Source organism: Callorhinus ursinus, unplaced genomic scaffold (genome assembly GCF_003265705.2).
Source record: "Callorhinus ursinus isolate GAN/ISIS: 27379988/994484 unplaced genomic scaffold, GSC_fseal_2.0 scaffold1, whole genome shotgun sequence".
Lineage (NCBI taxonomy): Eukaryota > Metazoa > Chordata > Mammalia > Carnivora > Otariidae > Callorhinus > Callorhinus ursinus.
Genome location: NW_027397063.1, coordinates 79,236,478 through 79,256,418, shown reverse-complemented (window position 1 = coordinate 79,256,418; position 19,941 = coordinate 79,236,478). Strand labels below are relative to the sequence as shown.

The following is a 19,941-nucleotide window of genomic DNA, read 5'->3' as shown; positions in this document are numbered from 1 at the left end:
AAGTTCCATAACAATAAGGAAAACTTTTTCCACATACATTTGTTTTACTACTCCATACAGTATAGTATTTTGCTCTATAAGTCTGAATCTAACTACTCAAACAGCAAAAAAAAAAAAAGTAGTTATTTATGGATTCAATAGTTGTCGTTACACACATCAAACAAGGCATTATAGAAAACTGAGGGAAAAAAATCATATTCCAAACAAGCAGGAAAGCACGATTTCAGAGCAAAAAGTATTAACACACATCACATGCCTAACCACTCTCAGGCATATTTTCTTTCCGCCACGCTTCCTCCACAGGTAAATGATAACTATGTCTAGAACCCTCAATGATGATCTCCTAAACTTGCTTGTCATGAACTCCCATGATACAACACAACAGACACAGTTTTCATGGAGACAAAGCTGCCCTATTTCCCTAGACTATAAACTTATTAAAATGGTAAGAACATACAGTCCCAGTAAATAAGGATTACTAAAATACACCAATGTAGCACAGCTCTTATTTAATAAAAATGAAAATGAACCACACTGGTAAAGCCAAAAAGTCACTTGCTGTATCTTCAATGTGTAACCAGGATATTTTTTATAATTTGCTTTAGTAAAGTAGACGAAAACACCACCAGGGCCTTATATTATCCAATCTGATAAAGCAGTCTTTAGGAAAAAAGGAGGAGGCAAATGATTACTTAATTACATGGGGGAGGGGGGGAGATAGGCAATTCAGACTAAAAATAACCTATCATTTCACCCACCACATTTTATTAACAAGCTTGTTTAGAACAGCATAAGGTTCTTCTTTGGAAAACAAGAAAACCAATAGTAAACTTCCTTAAGTCGACTGTAAATGACATAGGTACTAAAACTCCTCACCTTGGTGCCTGCACGGTCCAAGATTTTAAGTATGAAGTAAACTCCAGATACTGAAAAAAATCTAATTTTTAACTAGCTTCCAACACTTGTCATTTGTAATCACCAAATTATTTTAGAGAATGTTATTAGGTAACCTAGTAAAAGGAGCATTCTTTTAAGAGCCATTACAACCCAAATTTTACATGAAACACACCATTTTCACAACCTAAATTTAATCTCGGTTGCCACTGCAAAGTGATGCCTCTTTCAGCAAATTAGGAACTTCCAAAAATACTGAACATGTTAGCACATGCATGGTTTCCCTCGAGCTGCCATTTAAGATTAATAATTTCACTTGAATAAAAGTCGCTTCTGTTCAAAAAAAATGACATCGGTTGCAAAGAGGAAGTTACCGAGAAACCACCCTCACAACGTGGCCTTTACACTGTCAGAAAATAATGTGACTTTGTGCCACCCAAAACTTACCAGGAAGCTGGCAATAACTTTGCCAATTCTACACTTCTGAACCCAACTTCAAAGAGACTCTAACAAATACCTCCTTAAGACGATAAAAGGCACTAAGTTACAAATAAACACGTCCCGGAGTGCGGCCCGGCGGCGCGCGCCCCTCCCCCACCGGCGCCCCCGCCCGGGACGCGCGGCCCCAACAGCCGCCCGCAGCCCCCAGCACGCCGGCCCGGGTCGCCGCGCCTGCACCGGGGACGCGCCTGGGGAGGGGAGCAGATTTCCATCGCTAACAGAATAACATGCACCGAAAAGATCCCTCTCCTCTGCTAAAAATAGGCTATAAAAGAGTCGGCCTCATGATGGCTCCTTGATTCAATTTGCTGCAAATTCTTTCCTGAAAGCCTCCACACACACACACACACACACACACACACACACACAAAAAGGGGGTGTAAATGCACGAAAGGTGGAAGCGGGGGAGAAGGCCGAGGTGCACATTTTCGGGGACAACATAAGGGTGAGGATCCCCTAGATCAGGAAAGGGTAGGGGGTGGGCAGGCACGTGAGCATTTCAAAGAAGCCTGAGAGAGGAAAAAGGGGGGATGGGGCACCCTAAATGCCTTCCCTGCCTTCCCCTCCCCCACCAAAACCCCAGCTCCCCAAAGGGCCAAGTTGAAAAATGCATGTTCCACTTGCGCCCATCCCCCCGCGGCCCGGCGCCCCCCGGCCGCCTCCGCCCGAGCCCCCCGCCCCGGCCCGCGGCCGCCCCCACCCCGGGGTCCGGCCCCCAGCGCTTACCTGGAAACGGTGGCCTCCGACGCCGCTCCCCCCTCCCGGGAATGGAGGCACAAGGAAATTCCCCTCCTCGCCGCCGCCGCCGCCGCCTCCAACCACCCCCAAAATAACCCCTCCGGGGGGTGAGAGGCAATTATAACCCCGGCGAGCGGAGGGCGCGGGGGATGGGCGCCGGGAGGGCGGGGGCGGGGAGCGCGGCGCGGGTCCCCAGGTGGCGAGCGGAGGTGCTCCCGCCGCGGGGGGAGGGGCGGGGGCGCACGCGGCCGGCGGCGGGGGGAGGCGGCGCGCGGGGGAAGGGCGCGAGCGGGGAGAGGAATTGAGGCAGAAGGTAAAAGCTGTTACTAAGGGAAAGAGCCAAACGGTTCGGAGCAGCCAACGGCTCAGACACTCAACACTGGGGAGAGAGGAATGGGGACCAGCCAGGCACAAATGAGCTCGCTAGGCCCGCGGCGGCGGCGGCGGCCGCGCAGCAAAACAAACCCGAGCGGCCTGCGCCGGGCAGGCGCGCGGGGGAGGGGCCGGCGGGGGAGGGGCGCCGCGGACGGGGGGGCGGGGGAGGCGGCGGCGGCGGCGGCGGCGGCGGCGCGGCGGGGGGGTGGGCCCCCCCTCCGCCGGCCCAACTCCTCTCGCTCCCGCCCGCCCTGGCGGCGCTGGGGGCTGGAACGGTGCGGCGCAGTCTTTTAAAAAATAAAGACCCGCAGGCGCTGCGAGGCGCCGCCGGGGCACTGGTCGCCCCGCCCCCACCGCCGCGCGCAGCCGGGTGCGGGGCGGCTTGGGTGTTGGCCGCGCTGCCCGAGGACCGGTGGGGGCGGGGAGGCTCTCGCCGCAGCCAGAGTGGAAAGGCCGGTTAACTTCCCCGGGGAGGTCCGCGGGGCTCCCGCGTGTTCGGGGGCAAGCCTGTCCCCATGGGCACCCCGGCTGCGCGGCGTGGCCGGCGGGGCACACCACGCGGTGGGCATGTGCAGGGGAGCGGGACGCAGGCATCATATGGACATTTGTTTGTGAAAAGATCTGCACACACCTTTGTGTGCATAAATACATATGTTTCTCGGAAGCGTACCTGGAAAGGGGCTTTATCTGTAATAAGCGATTTTCAAAATGTAATCCAGAGCACGGGATCTGTAGAGAAAACACACGCACACAAGAAAAGGTTTTTGATACTAAACACAAAGCTGTAATTGAAGTGTTTATGCCCAAATGTACTGTGAATCAAACATATGGTGGTATTTATCGTCTGGTGGGTCTGTTTGAAAGGTTTGGTCGATCAGTTCTCATTTCACAAAAATAAAATAATGTAACTAAATGTTTACTAAATATATACCTCTACAGCAGCATTGACAGTAGAAGTTTATCCACTTTGTGTACTTTTTGCATGTGTGTACCACATCAAAGCAGTTTATAAGGTATAACTTAGATGACTGATAATGGGGCAATATGATCGAGGAAAAGAATGCAGCGGGTTGTTTTTAAAAAGGGAGGCGCCTCAGTTTTTAAAACATTGTTAATCTTTCTAAGGCCCTCAGAAAGCAGGGGTTGGGGGTCTTAGACCTTTGCATAATCCTAGGATCTTTTTAAGATGTGACCTGAAAGAAACCTTTTTGTCGTTTTGGGGTTTTTTTTTTTTCCAGTTATTGCTGTCTTCAAAATAAAATATTTTTTGCAGCCTTTTTAGGTGAGGGGTTCTGTTTTCATACTTACGTCACAAGATTTGAAATAGGCGTATTCGTTACTTTAAAGCATAGTCTTTTCCTCTCAATATCAAAGACCTAAATTTTCACACGGAAGAGAAAAAAGTTCATTCCAAGTAACTTTTACACATGTGGATTCCCGGTGGCCTAAAACGCTCACTGATTAGACAGTGACTTTTTTTGGCCAAGGTCAAAGGTTCTTTCCCCTTGTGCCCTGGCTTGGGGTAGGGTGGGAGGATGGGTTGGGGGAAAGCGGCCAGAGGCTTTTCCTGCCAAGGGGGGGGTGGGTACAGAGGAAAGGGAGAGCGATTGGAAACTCCCTCCCAACCACCAGAAAGAGAGTTCAAAGCATCTCCAAGGTTTGTCCTTAGAGCTGTTTTCACATATGAAAGAGAGAATGTTAGATTAAACAATGTCACCTGATGGGAATTTAGATAACTGAAGGTTTCCAAAACACTGTGTTGAGTGTACAGGGAAACAGCACAAAGAAAGCAAGGTTTGCATTTCAGTAAGATTCTAAGCTGAGGCTTATTTACTGCAGAACCAGCACCTTGGCAAAGACTCTATTTCAAGAAGTGATGAGTATAGTATCTTTTTTTTTAATATTTTTTAAGCTTTGCTTAATGACACATGTATTTCACTAAATATAATTCTCTCTTCACTAAGTAAACTCAGTACAATTAGGGTTCATTATCTGAGCCACCAAATGAAACAAATGTATAGTCCTAGCTTGTTTTTGAAGTGTCACTTTGTGCCACCATGCATGGGTCTTCTCTAGGCAATAGCTACTATAAAGTCAAACTTTTCCTGAGAATGAAACCTCCCAACTTCACTGATTTCTTATACTCCATATCTGGAGCCTCAGGCTTACCCTCCCTCAAAATGACCTCTACCTTTCTTCCTCAGGGGAGGGCCTACCTTCCTTCAGGTAACCGGGTCCATGTCTTCCAGCCAGAAATTCTTTTTTTTTGTTTTTAAGTTTATCTTTTTTTTTTTTAGTAATCGCTACAACCAACGTGGGGCCTGTAGTCACAACCCCGAGATCAAGAGTCACACTCTCTTCCCGGAATGAGCCAGCCGGCTGCTCCCAGCCTGAAATTCTTAAACCCTCCACCAAGCTGCCTCCTTTCCTAATGAAGTTATTATCACAATAATAATAATCCATGTGTTTGTTTACAAGGTATCTCCGTGCATAAATTACTTCATGTAGATATCATAATAAAAATCACCAAAGGTAGGACCTGGGCCCTAAACTAGTTCCAGTAAAGTACACCTCTTCTGCCATGCTAACAAGGCTTTACTTGAAGTACCTTTGGACAAAAAAAAAAAAAGTGCTAAATGGGAAAAGCCGTGATTCCCCTCAGGAAGGAGTTTTATATGAGACCATATTTTGATCACTTTGAATTACATCCTGGAACCTATCTGAAATGACAGGGTGGCCTCAACATGAAATGTTCAGATAAGTGAGCCGCCATAAAAAGGGTCACATGTATTGTCACCCCGCCCTCTAATCATTCCAGCATATCCAGTACACATGATCAGAGGTCTCACCAAAATTCAAGCAAGAACTAGGCACAAGAGTGAGGCAAAGACAAAGAAGTAACTATTGTTACTAATTTTCAGTGCTTTGTCCTAATCTTAAAGCTCTCCTTGTGCTTTGAATATAAATGTTAATATGTTTCTAGAAAGGAGAAATTACGGTTACTAAGAAATTTTAAAGCAAAGAGGCACATTATTAAGAAAGTTCCCTTGAACTCTTTAGCTAATTACTCAACAAAGAGAAACCTCATACCGGTAACTGTTACCAGAAGTTACATATATATTATAAAATGACTAAACAAATCTTGACTTGTTTTATTTCAGGAATATCACACCCGAGGGGGCGTGGTATGGCAAGATAGCCTAACCTTTGCAACTTTCCTTATACAGTTAATAGAACATTTTTTTTATTATTTATTTATTTATTTATTTGAGAGAGCGAGAATGAGAGAGAGAGAGAGAGAGAGCGCACATGAGAGGGGGGAGGGTCAGAGGGAGAAGCAGACTGCCCGCTGAGCGGGGAGCCTGATGTGGGACTCGATCCCGGGACTCCAGGATCATGACCTGAGCCGAAGGCTTTCACTTAACCAACTGAGCCACCCAGGCGCCCTAATAGAACATTTTTAAATTAAGGTGGTTTAATCCCAAACCTAAAAAATCTCATTACTACATATGTTTTTAAAGCCAACATATATTAAGTTGTTTACATTAGTGGATCTATGTAATTAAAGTGTTCAAAACAAACTTAATAGCATGAAAAAGATATTTGATACCAAAAATATTATCCTGGCAACTATAACTCTTTATATTCTTACTCACCCAGGAACTCAGTGGCTTTCTGTCTGCAGCATTTACCCCCAGGCATCTTGCTGATACCCTGTGATACGTTTCTGTTTCATTTTGACTCAATTTGTGCAATTCTTCGTCTGTGGTTCTTCCAGCTATCAGCTTTTGCCATCCTGACTGATGCACATCTCAGCAACACATCTCAAGATCTCAGCATACATGCTCCTTTTCTCCATCTGTGCTTAACATGCGACTTGTGACCTTCCCTCATCAGTGTGAACCTTGTCACAGTTTTCCATGACTCTGTGACCTGATTTCATTACAACAATGAACTTTACTTGGGAGTCTTCATTTAAATTACAAAAGCAATACACAACCCTCTTACAAGTATTTATGCCTCTCAGATAAAGGATATAGCAGGTTGTATCCTGTCTTCGTGCTTCAGTCAGAATAGAAACCCAACCACACACAGAGAACATTGCCATAGCCATCACTTGCTTATACTGACCAGCCTTGTGCTTCCTCAGGGCAGCACTCACCAAGACCCTGCCTCATGTTGATGGTTTTGCTGTTTTCATTCATTCAACAAATATTTATTGAATGTTTAGTGTGCCAGACACTGTTCCAGAAGCTGTTTACAATGAACCAAACACAGCTCCTACCCTCATGGAACATAAACGCCAGTCTTGAGTCTGGTAAGGGTTGGAAAGACAGACAGATGTCCCAAAAACATGTCTGGATTAGGCTATAGTTTGACTTCTCTAACAAAGGTAATATAAAAATGGCTTAAGCTTGATGAATGTTTCTTCTCTTATGTGGCCATTCAAATGTAAGCATTCCAGAGCTGATAGGTTTCAAGGACCCAGATAGCTCTGCTATCTCCACACACATCTTCTACCTATTGACCTAAGAATGCTTCCCCAGCTCCTGCCATCACATTAGATTCCAGGCATTGGGCCAGAAAAAAAGGAGAAATAGAGGGCCAATGACTCCCCTTCAGGGCTTGTCCTGCTAGTCACACTTACCACTTCCCCTCACACCCCATTAGCCAGGACCTGGGCACATGCCCATACCTGGCTGCTAGCAAGTCAGGTAAATGACAGCTACCGAGCCTAAGTAAAAGAAGGTGGGGAGAGAGTTGAGTGTATGTTCTTTTTAGAGAAGGCTGCTCAGTTAAGGTGACATGTGATCAGAAAACTTAATGAAGCCAGGGAGCAGGGGAGCAGGCTGGGGGGTGGGAGTGCAAATATCAGAAGAAGGAGCATTCCATGTAGAGGGACTATCAAGCACAAAGGAACAGAGGCAAAATCAAGGGTGCTATATTCCAGGAAAAATGATGCCAGTTGACTGGCATGAAGTAAGCCAAGGAGTAGCAGGAAAAGGAGCCAGGGGCCTGATGTGAAGGGCTTTTTTCTTCTCATGAGATTGAAAGGCCACTGGAAGGTTTTGAGCAGAAAAGAGACTTGATCCAGCTTCTGTTTTATTTTATTTTTTTTAAGATTTTATTTATTTATTTGACAGAGAGAGAGACAGCGAAAGAGGGAACACAAGCAGGGGGAGTGTGAGAGGGAGAAGCAGGCTTCCTGCCGAGCAGGGAACCCGATATGGAGCTCCATCCCAGGACCCGGGGATCATGACCTGAGCCAAAGGCAGATGCTTAAGGACTGAGCCACCCAGGCACCCCACAGCTTCTGTTTTAAAAAGACTACTAGGCAGAAGATCAACTGGAACAGTGCAGCAGTGGAAAGGGGACAGGTAGTTAGGGGCCAGTGCAGAAATCCAGTGGGGGGATGGTAGCGTGGGTGATGGTGGCAGGAGCCGACCTGAAGAAGCTAAACTCCGTGTACATGTTAAACGAGAGAATCCAGGTATATTTTGTGGCACATCAGAGAAACAGAAGAGTCAAAGGTGATTCCAAGATTTTAGACCAGACAAGTGGAAGAATGGAGTCGCCATTTACTGAGATGGAAAAGGCTGGGAGAAGAGAAAGCTTATGAGAAAAATCCAGAGGTTTATTTTGGAGTTTGATGTGGCTATCAGACATCCCGGTGAAAATGTTGAATAGGCCGCTAGATTTACAAATCTGATGTTCAGAAGAGGTATCAGAGCTGGAAATACAATTTTGGGACCTGTCAGTAATGATATTTGAAATCCTAGGCCGAGATACCATTGACCAGAGGGTGAGTATAGGAAAAGAAAAGTTCTCTGTTCCCTTCATTTGGCTCCTGCCCCAAATGTTTTCTCTTATCATCAATGCTCCTCTGCTCTTAATGGGCTCAGAAGCCCAAACATTTTATCATAGGTGGATGTAAAGTGACATTCTCTCTGTGCAAGTGTGTTGATGGACACCGTAGATGATAGTAATTGGTACCATTTATTTAACTTGTTGCCAAGCACTTGCATGTTTGTTGTCTCCAACTTTCTCAACAATCTGAAGCAGGAAATAATATTATCTCAGTTTGATACATGAGGAAATCAAAGTAATGAGACCAAAGAGCTTATCTAACATCATACTACAAATGGTAAAATAAGGATTTGAACTCAGGGCTATCTGATTGCAGCATCTGTTGTTCCACCGAGTGAAATTAAGCAGTTAAGACCAGAAAGTGCAAGTGTTCGCTGAAAAGCCCTTCAGCGAGTGAGGAGAACAGAGAAATGCAAAATGGGAAAAAGGAGAAACTGCCTGAGGGGAGGAACCATGTCTTAGTCACATTTATATCACCCATCATTTCCTAGGTCAGAATCTCAAAAAATGTTTATTGAATACAGATGTGGTTGTAATCAATCCATTGGATTTACTCTTTGATACTCTGTGTATCTACTGATTTCACAGGAAAGATTTTTGTCCCACTTGCTCCCTACCTCTCATCACCATCGCCCCTGCTACCACAGGGCAATTTGGGTCTGGAATGTTCTTAAAGTCAAGTTTTGTGGGCAAAGAAGATAATATACAGTAATTCAATTTCATTTATTACAAATTTGAAAAACTACTTTTCCTTTAAGCTTTGAATTTCAAGTTGTATATCTAACTCTCCTTCTAAGGAAATATTTATAATTTGGTTAAATTCCCTTGAATTATTAAACTACATTTATACGTTTAATGTATTCAATTTTCTTTTTAAAATACTACAGTGCTCAACAAACAAAAGAATCACAAGTGGTTAAGTAATGCTTATAAATACGATAAACTAATTATAAAATATGAATCTTAAGTTCTCTTGAACATTGCAAAAATGTTTACGGATTTAATAAAATTCTCATATCTTTTCACTTGAAATCACAAACCTAAATCAATTACAGATCCATGTAGATGTTTTGAATTGGCATCACAAGAACAACCTGTTAGGCATTCTAAAATGTCAAATTATCTTTTTTTTAAATATTTTATTTATTTGACAGAGAGACACACAGCAAGAAAGGGAACACAAGCAGGGGGAGTGGGAGAGGGAGAAGCAGGCTTCCTACTGAGCAGGGAGCCCGATGTGGGGCTCGATCCCAGAACCCTGGGATCATGACCTGAGCCGAAGGCAGACACTTAACGACTGAGCCACCCAGGTGCCCCTAAAGCCACTCAGGTGCCCCTAAAATATCAAAATATCTTAAACATTACAAATGTTTAAGATACCAAATACAAATATGCAGAAATTATTTCCAAACATAAAATAAAAATAGTAGCGGGGTGACTGAATGGCTTAGCCCGTTAAGCATCTGACTTGATTTCGGCTCAGCTCATGATCTCAGGGTCATGAGAGAGAGCTCTGCGTTGGGCTCAGGCCTCCGCGTCGGGGGGTGGGGGGGAGTCTGCTTGAGAGTCTCTCCCTCTGCCCTTCCCCCAACCCATGCATGTGCAAGCACATGCCCCCTCTCTCTCTAAAATAAACAAATCTTGGCTGCCTGGGTGGCTCAGATGGTTAAGCTTCTGCCTTCGGCTCAGGTCATGATCCCAGGGTCCTGGGATCGAGTCCCGCATCGGGCTCCCTGCTCAGCGGGAAGCCTGCTTCTCCCTCTCCCACTCCCCCTGCTTCTGTTCCTTCTCTCGCTGTGTCTCTCTCTGTCAAATAAATAAAATCTTAAAAATAAGATAAAATAAAATAAATCTTTAAAAATAAAAATACTAGTATTATGACTTGACTTTATCTCCTTACTTAATGCTTTCCTGAAGCTAAAAGAAACTGATGCAATAAGTAAACAATGCTACTGGTCCAGGTGAATTGGGATGCCTTTCCAGTGGGCTGAGTGGCTTATTGTCCTGAGAGGTTCTGGCTGGGGATGCAGACATCAGGGCAGTATTTCTCATAGCTGATGAGACATGATGAACCCTCCTTAATGACAGCCAATGGGAACTCCACGTTCTTTCTTTCAAATGAGTGGCCTTGCCATAGTTCATATCCACAGATTCTGGCAGCACTTACTTCTTCCAAATGTTTGGAATCTGTACCCCCATGGGTAGATTGTCAACTCACATAGCTGGAGTCAAACAGTTTATCTACTACTTCATGTTATTCCGAATTGTTTTCATTCTTTTTTTCTTTTCTGACAGGACTAAAATTCTTATAGAAATTAACTTTGCACACTCTCATGTCTGTGACTGACTGTGGTTCCAACCACACACACACACACACACACACACACACACACACACACACACACACATCCCTTATTATAGCCATTAGAAAGTGAGCAGACTTAGCTTTATGAGAAGAATGCCCCAAATGCCCTGAGAGGTACAGCCCTTGTTTTTCTTTTTTAAAAATAGATACTATCGGGGGCGCCTGGGTGGCTCAGATGGTTAAGCATCTGCCTTCGGCTCAGGTCATGATCTCAGGGTCCTGGGATAGAGCCCCACATTGGGCTCCCTGCTTGGCAGGGAGTTTGCTTCTCCCTCTCCCTCTACTGTTCCCCTTGCTTGTGCTTTCTTGCTCTCTCTGTCAAATAAATAAATAAAATCTTAAAAAAATTAAAAAATTAAAAAAAATAAAAACATACTATCATATCCTTATGTCCAGATTTCTCAAACTGTGTTCCACTCATCCTGGGCACATAGCCTTTGCTTTTGGGAGTAAAAGATTCCAGTATTAAGGAAGTTTGGGAAATCTCACATGTTAAATCCATCTTCTAGAGATTTGCAATGTTTATTAGCATATTAAAGACTGAGCTACCTTGCAGTATGAAAATCTTGTAAATCCAATGAATTTTTTTTTTCTTTAGTAGGCTCCACACCCAACTTGGAGCCCAGCACGGGGCTTGAACTCACGACCCTGAGATCAAGACCTAAGATGAGATCAAGAATTGGACACCTAACCAACTGAGCCACCCCCTAGAGAATCTCTTTTATAAACACATGCCTTTTAAAACTTGCCAAAGCTAGCATTCTGTGGAACACTGGTAAATTGTGTTTGGATTTAGTCAAATGTTTTTATTTTATTTCTTGATCTCTTATTTTTTACTTTTGGGAGGTCAAAGCTCAGAAATACAACCAAATGTCCTTCCTAATATTTCCCTTCCCCTAAACTTATCCCACCCAACCACAGACAGAACTGAACAGTTGCTGCCCTTCCCTACAGGGGAAACTGCTCACCCAGGGGGTAAAGTGTTGAGAGAAATTGTGTCCTGTGGCAAGTCCCCACCAAAAAGAGAGGGGAAGTCACTGAGCACCTTGTGCTCACTTCCTTCCCACAATCTTGTAAGTCACCTGTCCTTTGGGGACAAAGACCTGCAGAGAACTCTCCCTTGGGGCATGGGAGCTCCCTCGCCCTTCTACAACCTTCTAATATTGCAATCCTTTTTGGGCAACAAACTGGGAAGACTGTACCGCCCAGTAACCAGGTTGTTATTGGAAAAAGTAGAACAAATCTGATTTTATACATATTTAGTGACGGTGTAACAGCCACAGGGCTAGTTTAGAAGCCCGAGGAACCCAGTTCTAGATGCAGCTCTACCCACATTACTGTGTGATATTAGACAAGACTTCAACCAGCTCAGAAACTCAGCATCTTCGTTGATAAAGTAAGGACCACATTAACAATATTGCTCAAGAGCAGATATTGAAAATATTTACTAACCAGCTCTACATGGCCATGCCAGATCATTCTGCTAACTGGCAGCCTTGCAGCTCAACTCTCTCACTCAGTCCACGTTTAGGGGTGCCTACCACGTGCCAGCCATTTCACAGGGCTGTTGTATGGATCTAATTAAACAATGTTTGTGAATCAAATAATGTTTGCTCACCACCTCCATACAGAAGCAAGGGATTTCTAGTCCTTATTATCCTGTATAATAAAGCTATAAAGAATAAGGGAGGTGGGAAGCCTCTTAAACACATTTTACCTGTTAACAGTCTTGCCTACCCTCTGGGGGTAGCCTGACTAAGTTTGAGAGCAGACAGCACTTTGAGCAAGAGCTTGAGAAAGTAGAGACCTGAGCCAAGACCAGCCCATGACAGAGCATAACCTCAGAATATCAAATAGTAGTAAGAACTCGCACTTTATTGCGTACTTACCATGTGTTTAGGCCTTGTTCAATTTTATACAGATTAACTCCCAGTCGCAGACATATGAGTGAGGAACCATTATTATCCTCTGTCCACAGATGAGGAAGCTGAATCACAGGCTGATTAAGTGGCTTGCCTGAGGTTTCCTAGCTCGTAAATATCAGTTTCGTTTTCATCTAGGTGCATGAGTTCATGCCCTTAACCACCACTCCATATAGCAAACAGATCCAAGCCTGGCAGGGGAGCAAACTGCTATAGGGCTGGAGTCAGAGAGCATTATGGGTCACAAGCTGAGCTCAGAGGTCCTGGAAAGCCTCTCGTAAGACCACAGGTTTTATAACTCAAGGAAGTCCCAAGGAGCAGACCTCTTCACTGCTTTTGCAGAGGATGTACAAGACCCTGGGTCTCCAGAAGCTTCTGGCTGGCAGGAATGCTTGCCTCCGGGCATTAAGAACTGGGGAACAGGTATCCCTCACTTTTCAAAGTTCATGTTACATCTCTCTGCTTTTACAAAAGACCTCCATTCATACCCATTTTCACTAACCAAAAGAAATCCAAAGAGAGTTTCCGCTTTTACAGCAAAGGCAAAAAGCAAAAAGTCAGCATTCACCATTTGTTGGGTAGCAAGTTGTTCTAGAAGAGCGCACAGCCCTAGCAGAAGAGCGGCCCCACTAAGCTCTTTCGTGGGAACTACACTCCTGTATCTCAGCATCAAGCCACCAGGTCACACTGTGTTGGTGAGTGTCTGTGTTTTATCTCCATTTATTTTGTGCATCCATTAGCAAGATGTGCCCTAACGTATCAGAAAAACCTAAGAGAGGTGTTCTTTCGTGTCTGGGAATGTTAGAATTTTTTTCCATATAAATTGATGGTAATTGCCTCTTTGCGTTATGCCACTTTGGTTTATGAACGTTTTCATAGGAATGCTCTACTTTAGGATAGCTAGCAGAGAAACCTGTACCCACAGCCTAAGGAGGGGCACCTCCATTCCGTAGCACATAGTGGAAGCCAAGGGAAGTAAGAAGGGGGAAAAGGAGAGGAAGAAGTGGGGGAGCAACTCTTTCTCCAGCTGGGAAAGGGCAGTCAGTTTAATGCGTTTGCCTTTGGGTGGGAGGATCAGCTCTCATTGCTGAGTAAATGAACCTGGCGCTGAGCGCTGGGCTGGACTTCTTTCTACCCAAGAGTCAAAGAGGAGTGAGGGCAGAGAAAGGGAGATGGGACAGCTCTGAAGCTGGGTGGGCAAACTTTCCCTATAAAGGGCTAGGTAGGCTTCGTGGACCATGTTCTTCTTTGTCGTTGTTGTGTTCTGCCGTATCTTTAAAACTGTATTTACCATTCGGAGCTCAGGCTGTGGCTGGATTTGGTTGCCGGTTATACTTCTGCCAACTCCTGTTCTAAGGAAATAATCTGTAAACCTCACCATTTTCCCTGAGTTTGACCCTACCCTCCTCTCCGGGGTTGTCCATTTAGCCCGAATGAGGGCCCCAAGGAGTTGGAGAGATGCTCTGGCGAGGAAAAGGCATATAGTTCTGATGCTGGTGATGCTTTGTGAAATCTGAAGTATGTTCCACTGAGGAGATTTGGGACTTACTCTTTTTGGCAATCTGAAGGTTTGCTCTGGGGATTTTTATGCCATGCACAGCTGCACACATGAGCAACTCTGCAAGAATTCTGTTTCATGCCACATTCCATTTGGAAACTTATGCCTAAGACAATATTGCAAAGCAATGAAACTCAGTGTTGCTCTATTTGAGGGAAAATGGGGGAGCAACCTTTCCCACTCAGTACCCCAAAATGGAATATCTCAATGTCTTTGGGAAGAACCACAGCAGGAAGAAACTGTACTTTTTTTTTTTTTTTTAAGTAATCTCTCTACCCTACGTAGGGCTTGAACTCACAACCCTGAGATCAAGAGTCACATGCACTATCGACTGAGCCAGTCAGGTGCCCCAAGAAACTGTACTTTTTAGTAAACGTGACTCTAAGTTATAATGTCTTCTTAGAGAGCCTAGCTGTACAATAAAGAAGTTCACCTATAAAAACAAGCAACTTTCTATATTTTGTTATTAGAGAGACAGCTCATTGTCCTACCATCTGCCCAAAACGATCTGACACAAAACAGTCTTCTCTCCTCACCTTGAACTTGAACTGCAAGTCACTAAAATGATTTTTAAATAAAAACAAAGCCTTGGTTTTAAGGCAGGGAAGTGGGGAGGGCAGGGTACTTATAAAACACTTTTTGTTTCTCACCTAAGAATTGAACAGGAAGCCATGGTTTCCAAGTAATTATTAGAACTTTCCAATGCATTTAGCATGAATTAATGTGTCGGAGAGACCACTTAAAATGGAATAGAGGGTAAGATTATGTTATGGGGTACTAAGTTTTCAATAGGAACATGAAGTTTGTGAAGAAAAAAAACAAGAGATCAGGGGCCAAAACAAATCCCCAGTAGGCCAGTGTCCTTTCACCATGGCTTAGACACCTGAGATGAGCCACTGGCTGGGCAGAAAAGTCTTGGAAACTATTTTACCCATCCCACAAATCCCTGCTTAACAGCAACTGTGGGAAGCACCTACTGAACTCATTGCATTTCACCTTCCCTGGGCAGCCCATTGAGATCTCCCTGATAAGGATTCCTGTGTTGACCAAGGCATGCCACCTAGACTACATATTAACCAAGAAACCATAATGAGAGAATTGCCCCACAACAAATTTTAGGAACTTGATCCTTGGAGGTTTAAACTGATCAATAATGATCTACTTGGAGTGGTCTAGGTTAATTCATACTTGGAAGCTTTGAAATAAATTTTATCTTGGAGATCTCTTTAAATCCTATGAATTGATTAAATATACATAAACAGAGAGACTTATTAAAAAAAAAAAAAAACAGAGACAGACCAAGTAGCAGTATCTCTCATCTGCAATAAACTCTTAACTCCCTGCTTCCTTTCTGCTTTCCTCCAAAATGTTTACACAAAGCAGCTTAAAAACCTTGAATGCCCAAACTTCTCTGAAGCCCAGATGCATGCACCCTTCTGACCCTGGGCTCTGTGTTGCAGCCACATTGAGCTTCTTCCGGTTCTGCACATGTGCTATGCTCCCTCCCACCACAAATTTTCAAGTTTTTGGGACTGCTCCCTCCCCCCATGCGGCATCCCCTCTCCTTAGTTAACCTGGTACTTCTACTCCTCTTCCAGATCTCAGTTCAAGCATCACTTTCTCGGGAAAACGTTCCTGACCCCTGGACAAGATCAAATCTCCCTATTATTCAAATGGTCTCTTTACAACAGGTTTCTGCCCCTTTACAGTGCTTATCACAATGGTCGTTTTGTATGTTTCTGTCTGATTATTTGATTTACAGTCTCTCTCATCCACTAGACCATGAGCTTCTTGATGGCAAAGATTAGGCTTGTTTTATTTATTAATGAACAAGGCACAGAGTAAGCATTCAAGGTGAGCTTTCATTATATACATCTGGAACAGTAGATCAATGCTTCATTTGGAGTCTTTTGGACTGCTATCTACAAGTTTACTACTTACAAAATTGACACACACAAAAATTAACCAATGCATAAGTATGATGCCAGAGTACTCAATCAAATTAATAGAAACACACAAAAAAGCTATTAGATAGATAAATGTGGCTTATTGTTCTGAAGGGTCAGTTTATTCGTGGGGTACTGTGGGGAAGCATTTTTATAGCATAACAAAGAGATATTATAGAATTGCAAGATAAAAGTAAATTTAAAGACCTTTGAGCTGTGGGCAGAGCATTTAGGACATGATTTTCAGACTTAACCCACCCCCATTCTTAACCAGCCTCCAGGGGCACAAGGTCCACCATTAAGTATAGCATAGTGGGAATGTTGACAAGTGCTTTAAAAAGAAAATTATAAAACACATCCTAAATATGGAAAAAGGATTCCTTTCTCTCTAATCTTATTAAAATGTGAGATTAGAATATTAATAATAAGTAATATCCATGCCCACACCCTAGCAATTTCTTAAGCCTAAATCAGAATGTGGTAAAACATTGTTTTCTAAAGTGCATAGTCTCAGCTTTAAATATCTATATCATCTATCTATCTATCTATCTATCTATCTATCTATCTATCTATCTATCTATCTATCTATCTTTATATCTCCCTGATTTATAGAGGAAATATTTGAGCTAGTAGACTGTTATAGAAATCCCAGTATAATCATAGACAGATCAGCCTTGCATCTAGTAAACGCCTTAAATGAGCTGCCCAGCTTGATTTGATGTAAACAGAGACCTAATAACATATAAGCAAAAGTGTATAAAAGGCCCACTATAACCAAAAAATTTAATAAGTGGTATTTCATTACTTTTCATGGATGTGTGCCAGAGAAATTGGAAAATGCCAAGAAAAGCAGGACTGGTATTTAGGGCTCTGGCCAGTTTTGGATTTGAATTCAAGTTTTTGACCTGAAAGCTCCTCAAAACTTATGCTTTAAGGACAATGCTGATATCTGGAACAGACATCCCCATCAACACACACACACACACACTCGCATACACAAGTGAGGAAGGAAAAGAAGAGTTTAGGGAACGGATTAGGGATTCTTTTCTTATATGTGGAGATTATTTTCTTTAACCATGGTCTGTGATTCAGCATTCATAAAATAAATCATTTACAATTTGAACACAATAACATCAGGTTCCTGCAGAGCTATAGAAAATGACTTGTGGGAGCCAGTAAGAAATAGGGAATGGAACAAGTGTATGGGGCCTTTGTTCTATTCCAAGGGGTTGACAATCCTTAGAAGGCTTATAACCCACTGTTTATGACTCATTCCCTTCCACCCACGCTTCCTCTCCAGGCTCCTAATACCACTTTGGACTTCTTGTGTTATCTCAGGTTTTTAATTCCGCTGCTTTCTACTGTTCTCCAATCAACTACCTTCTCTGTTTTTGGGGACCCTGAGAAAGACTGGCTAAAGCATGATGGACCAGGGCATTTGTCACCCAAACTGACCTGGGTTCTCCTACGTGACTAATTATTTGGTCAGTATGGATGTACCAATTCCCTCTGCTGGCCTTGTGTGCCCCAACCCTGCCTGGTCTCAGCCCCCTCAAAGCAAGCTTCTAGCTAGGTGCAGGCTATGTTCTCTCTTCTAAACAATTAGGGCATAGCAGAATTTGAAGTTTGTCTTGATTGTTCCCGATCTGAATATTTCCTCAGATCTATCCAGTAGTATACCTACTTCATCCAGCTTCATTTCAACCCAAGCCAGTAGGGAAGCCAGGCCACCAACCTACCTTCCCTTTGCCTAGGTCCTCGGATCACAGTACTCCTACTTTCCTTCCAGCAGCCCAGGACATACGCACAGGGTAGGTGGAAGCCCCGGCATGTATGCCCACCATTAGGCTGGAACGGACTTCTCAACTGGATCTTGCCCACCCATTTTGCTGAAGGCACAGCTTTGTTTTATCCCTTCCAGGGCAGGTATCTCAGCAGACCTCCTCCCTCTGACCTGCACTGCCTAACTTCCGTCCTTATTCTCCTTCCAACTCTGCCCTCCCTCTTCCCCTCCCAGATTGTCACCGAATTTGCAGTTCCTCTGCTTGGGCATCAGCTTGGATTTTCAGCCCCGACTTGGGTCCCTTGCCTGAGTCTGCTTTGGGCTGAGAGGGTGCTAGGTGCCTAATAACCCCTCCTTCACCTCCTGTCGCTCTAGCCCTTCGCCACCCCAAGCTCTTCCATTTATGTGTGCGTACACACACCCACACACACACACACTCTCTCTCTCTCTCTCTCTCTCCCTCTCTTTCTGTCTTTCTCTCTCTGCAGAGGAAATATCCAGATCACTTGTAGCATGGCGAGGATATGAAGATTTCCTTTCTATTAACAGGAACTAATACTGACGTCCATGGAATAGTAATGGCAATTTTATCCTCACAGACAGCTCCAGGGAGGGACATAAAGAGCTAGGCAGCCAAAAGCAGACTTGCCTTTCACCATCATCCATAGAGCTCTCCCCACATTCCCAACTTCCTGACTTCTACCCATCCCAAATCCCTTTAACACTGGGCAGTTCTACTTACAAGTATGAAAAATGTCACTTCCTCTGAACAGGAAAGAAACCTAATCTCTTCCTCATGTGACTAACTTCCCCTCAAACACCTACCTAGGTTCCCTCACCCCATCTCCCAGGACAGTTCCTTGTCATTCAAGTGACTGGCTCCAATGCCTTAGGGGGAGTCCAGTGTTTGCTACGCAACATTCCTAAATGCCACCTTCTTGGGAAGAATCTTCCAGCAGACTCTAAGCCTTATTAGACACTGAAATGAGTTATGGAAGAAGGTTTAGATTCTCACTCCTGGGAGGTCTTTAAGAGCAGGATGGATTCTCACCTCTCTGAGACGATTATGTGGGATACTGCTAGTCAGCTAAGGGGATAGACCAGCTCACCATCAATAAATAATATTTATTAAGCTCCTGGGCATTCGTGATATTGTGCTAGACTCCATATATATTAAAAGATACTTTAAAAGACACAGCCCCTACACTCAAAGAAGGTTTTAACTAATGAAATAAAAAGTTCATATAAGGTATAAATAACATAATGAAGATCAACAGTTCTTTAAGTTTCAAAGCATGTAGTTTTCTTGTTTTCTTTCCTTTTCTTATACTCCTTAGTTTGGGTTTAGGACTAGGCAGGGCAAGATTTTGCAGTGAGCAAATTTTTCTGGCTCATATTTTCCAGAGCTTGTGAATGATGCAGAATGTGAGCAGATATCAGAAGAATTAAGTGGGGCAGAGAGCACAAAGTGGCCTCAGTTCTATCATGCAGAAAGCAAGAGGCTGCTGGGTTTGATCTCAAAGGATTCTTCACTTTCTAATACCCTGGGATTCTAGGTCAAGGAGTAATTAGGGTCAAGGGGGAAAAACGGAACTAGAAGGCAGTAGAAGGAGAACAAATTGTTGAATATTTTCCAGCAGAGCCATAAAATAATATTGACCAGGGGTCTATTTGAGGTCAGATTTTTAGCCGACCAAGAAGGAGAGCCACAGGATCATAAGAATGCCCTCTGTCTCGAAGTGCACATTTGCATGCAGATGTGGGACCATCCCACTCCCTTTAGCAAAGTGCCAAGGATGTGGCCCTACACGCTGCAGTCTGAGATCTGTGCTGTCCAGAATACCCAGAGCCCAGAAGGGCCACATCAAAGTCACATTTATTCATTCATTCCCATAAGAGAGTCTTTCTGGACTACCTCTTTTGTCCTTGTCATTCATGAGAGCAGGGCTACTGAGGGACTCAGCCAGCTTACGTAGGTCCTTTGTGCTCCC

At 43.9% G+C, this 19,941-nt stretch overlaps 1 protein-coding gene across 12 annotated transcripts in view; it reads right to left on the bottom strand.

The window, feature by feature from the left end:
* TBL1XR1 (TBL1X/Y related 1) overlaps positions 1-3,199 on the bottom strand; it is a 173,331-nt gene extending 170,132 nt beyond the window's left edge. For 8 of the 12 annotated variants that reach the window (XM_073897046.1, XM_025878604.2, XM_073897059.1 and 5 more), the window contains exon 1: positions 2,122-2,585. The gene's annotated coding sequence lies outside the window, so the exon portion shown is untranslated. Of the gene's footprint in view, positions 1-1,341; positions 1,361-2,121; positions 2,586-3,178 lie in introns of those variants that run through there. The other 4 variants (XM_025878598.1, XM_073897086.1, XM_025878638.2 and 1 more) reach the window with 4 other exon arrangements.
* Between the last annotated feature and the right edge of the window lie 16,742 nt (positions 3,200-19,941).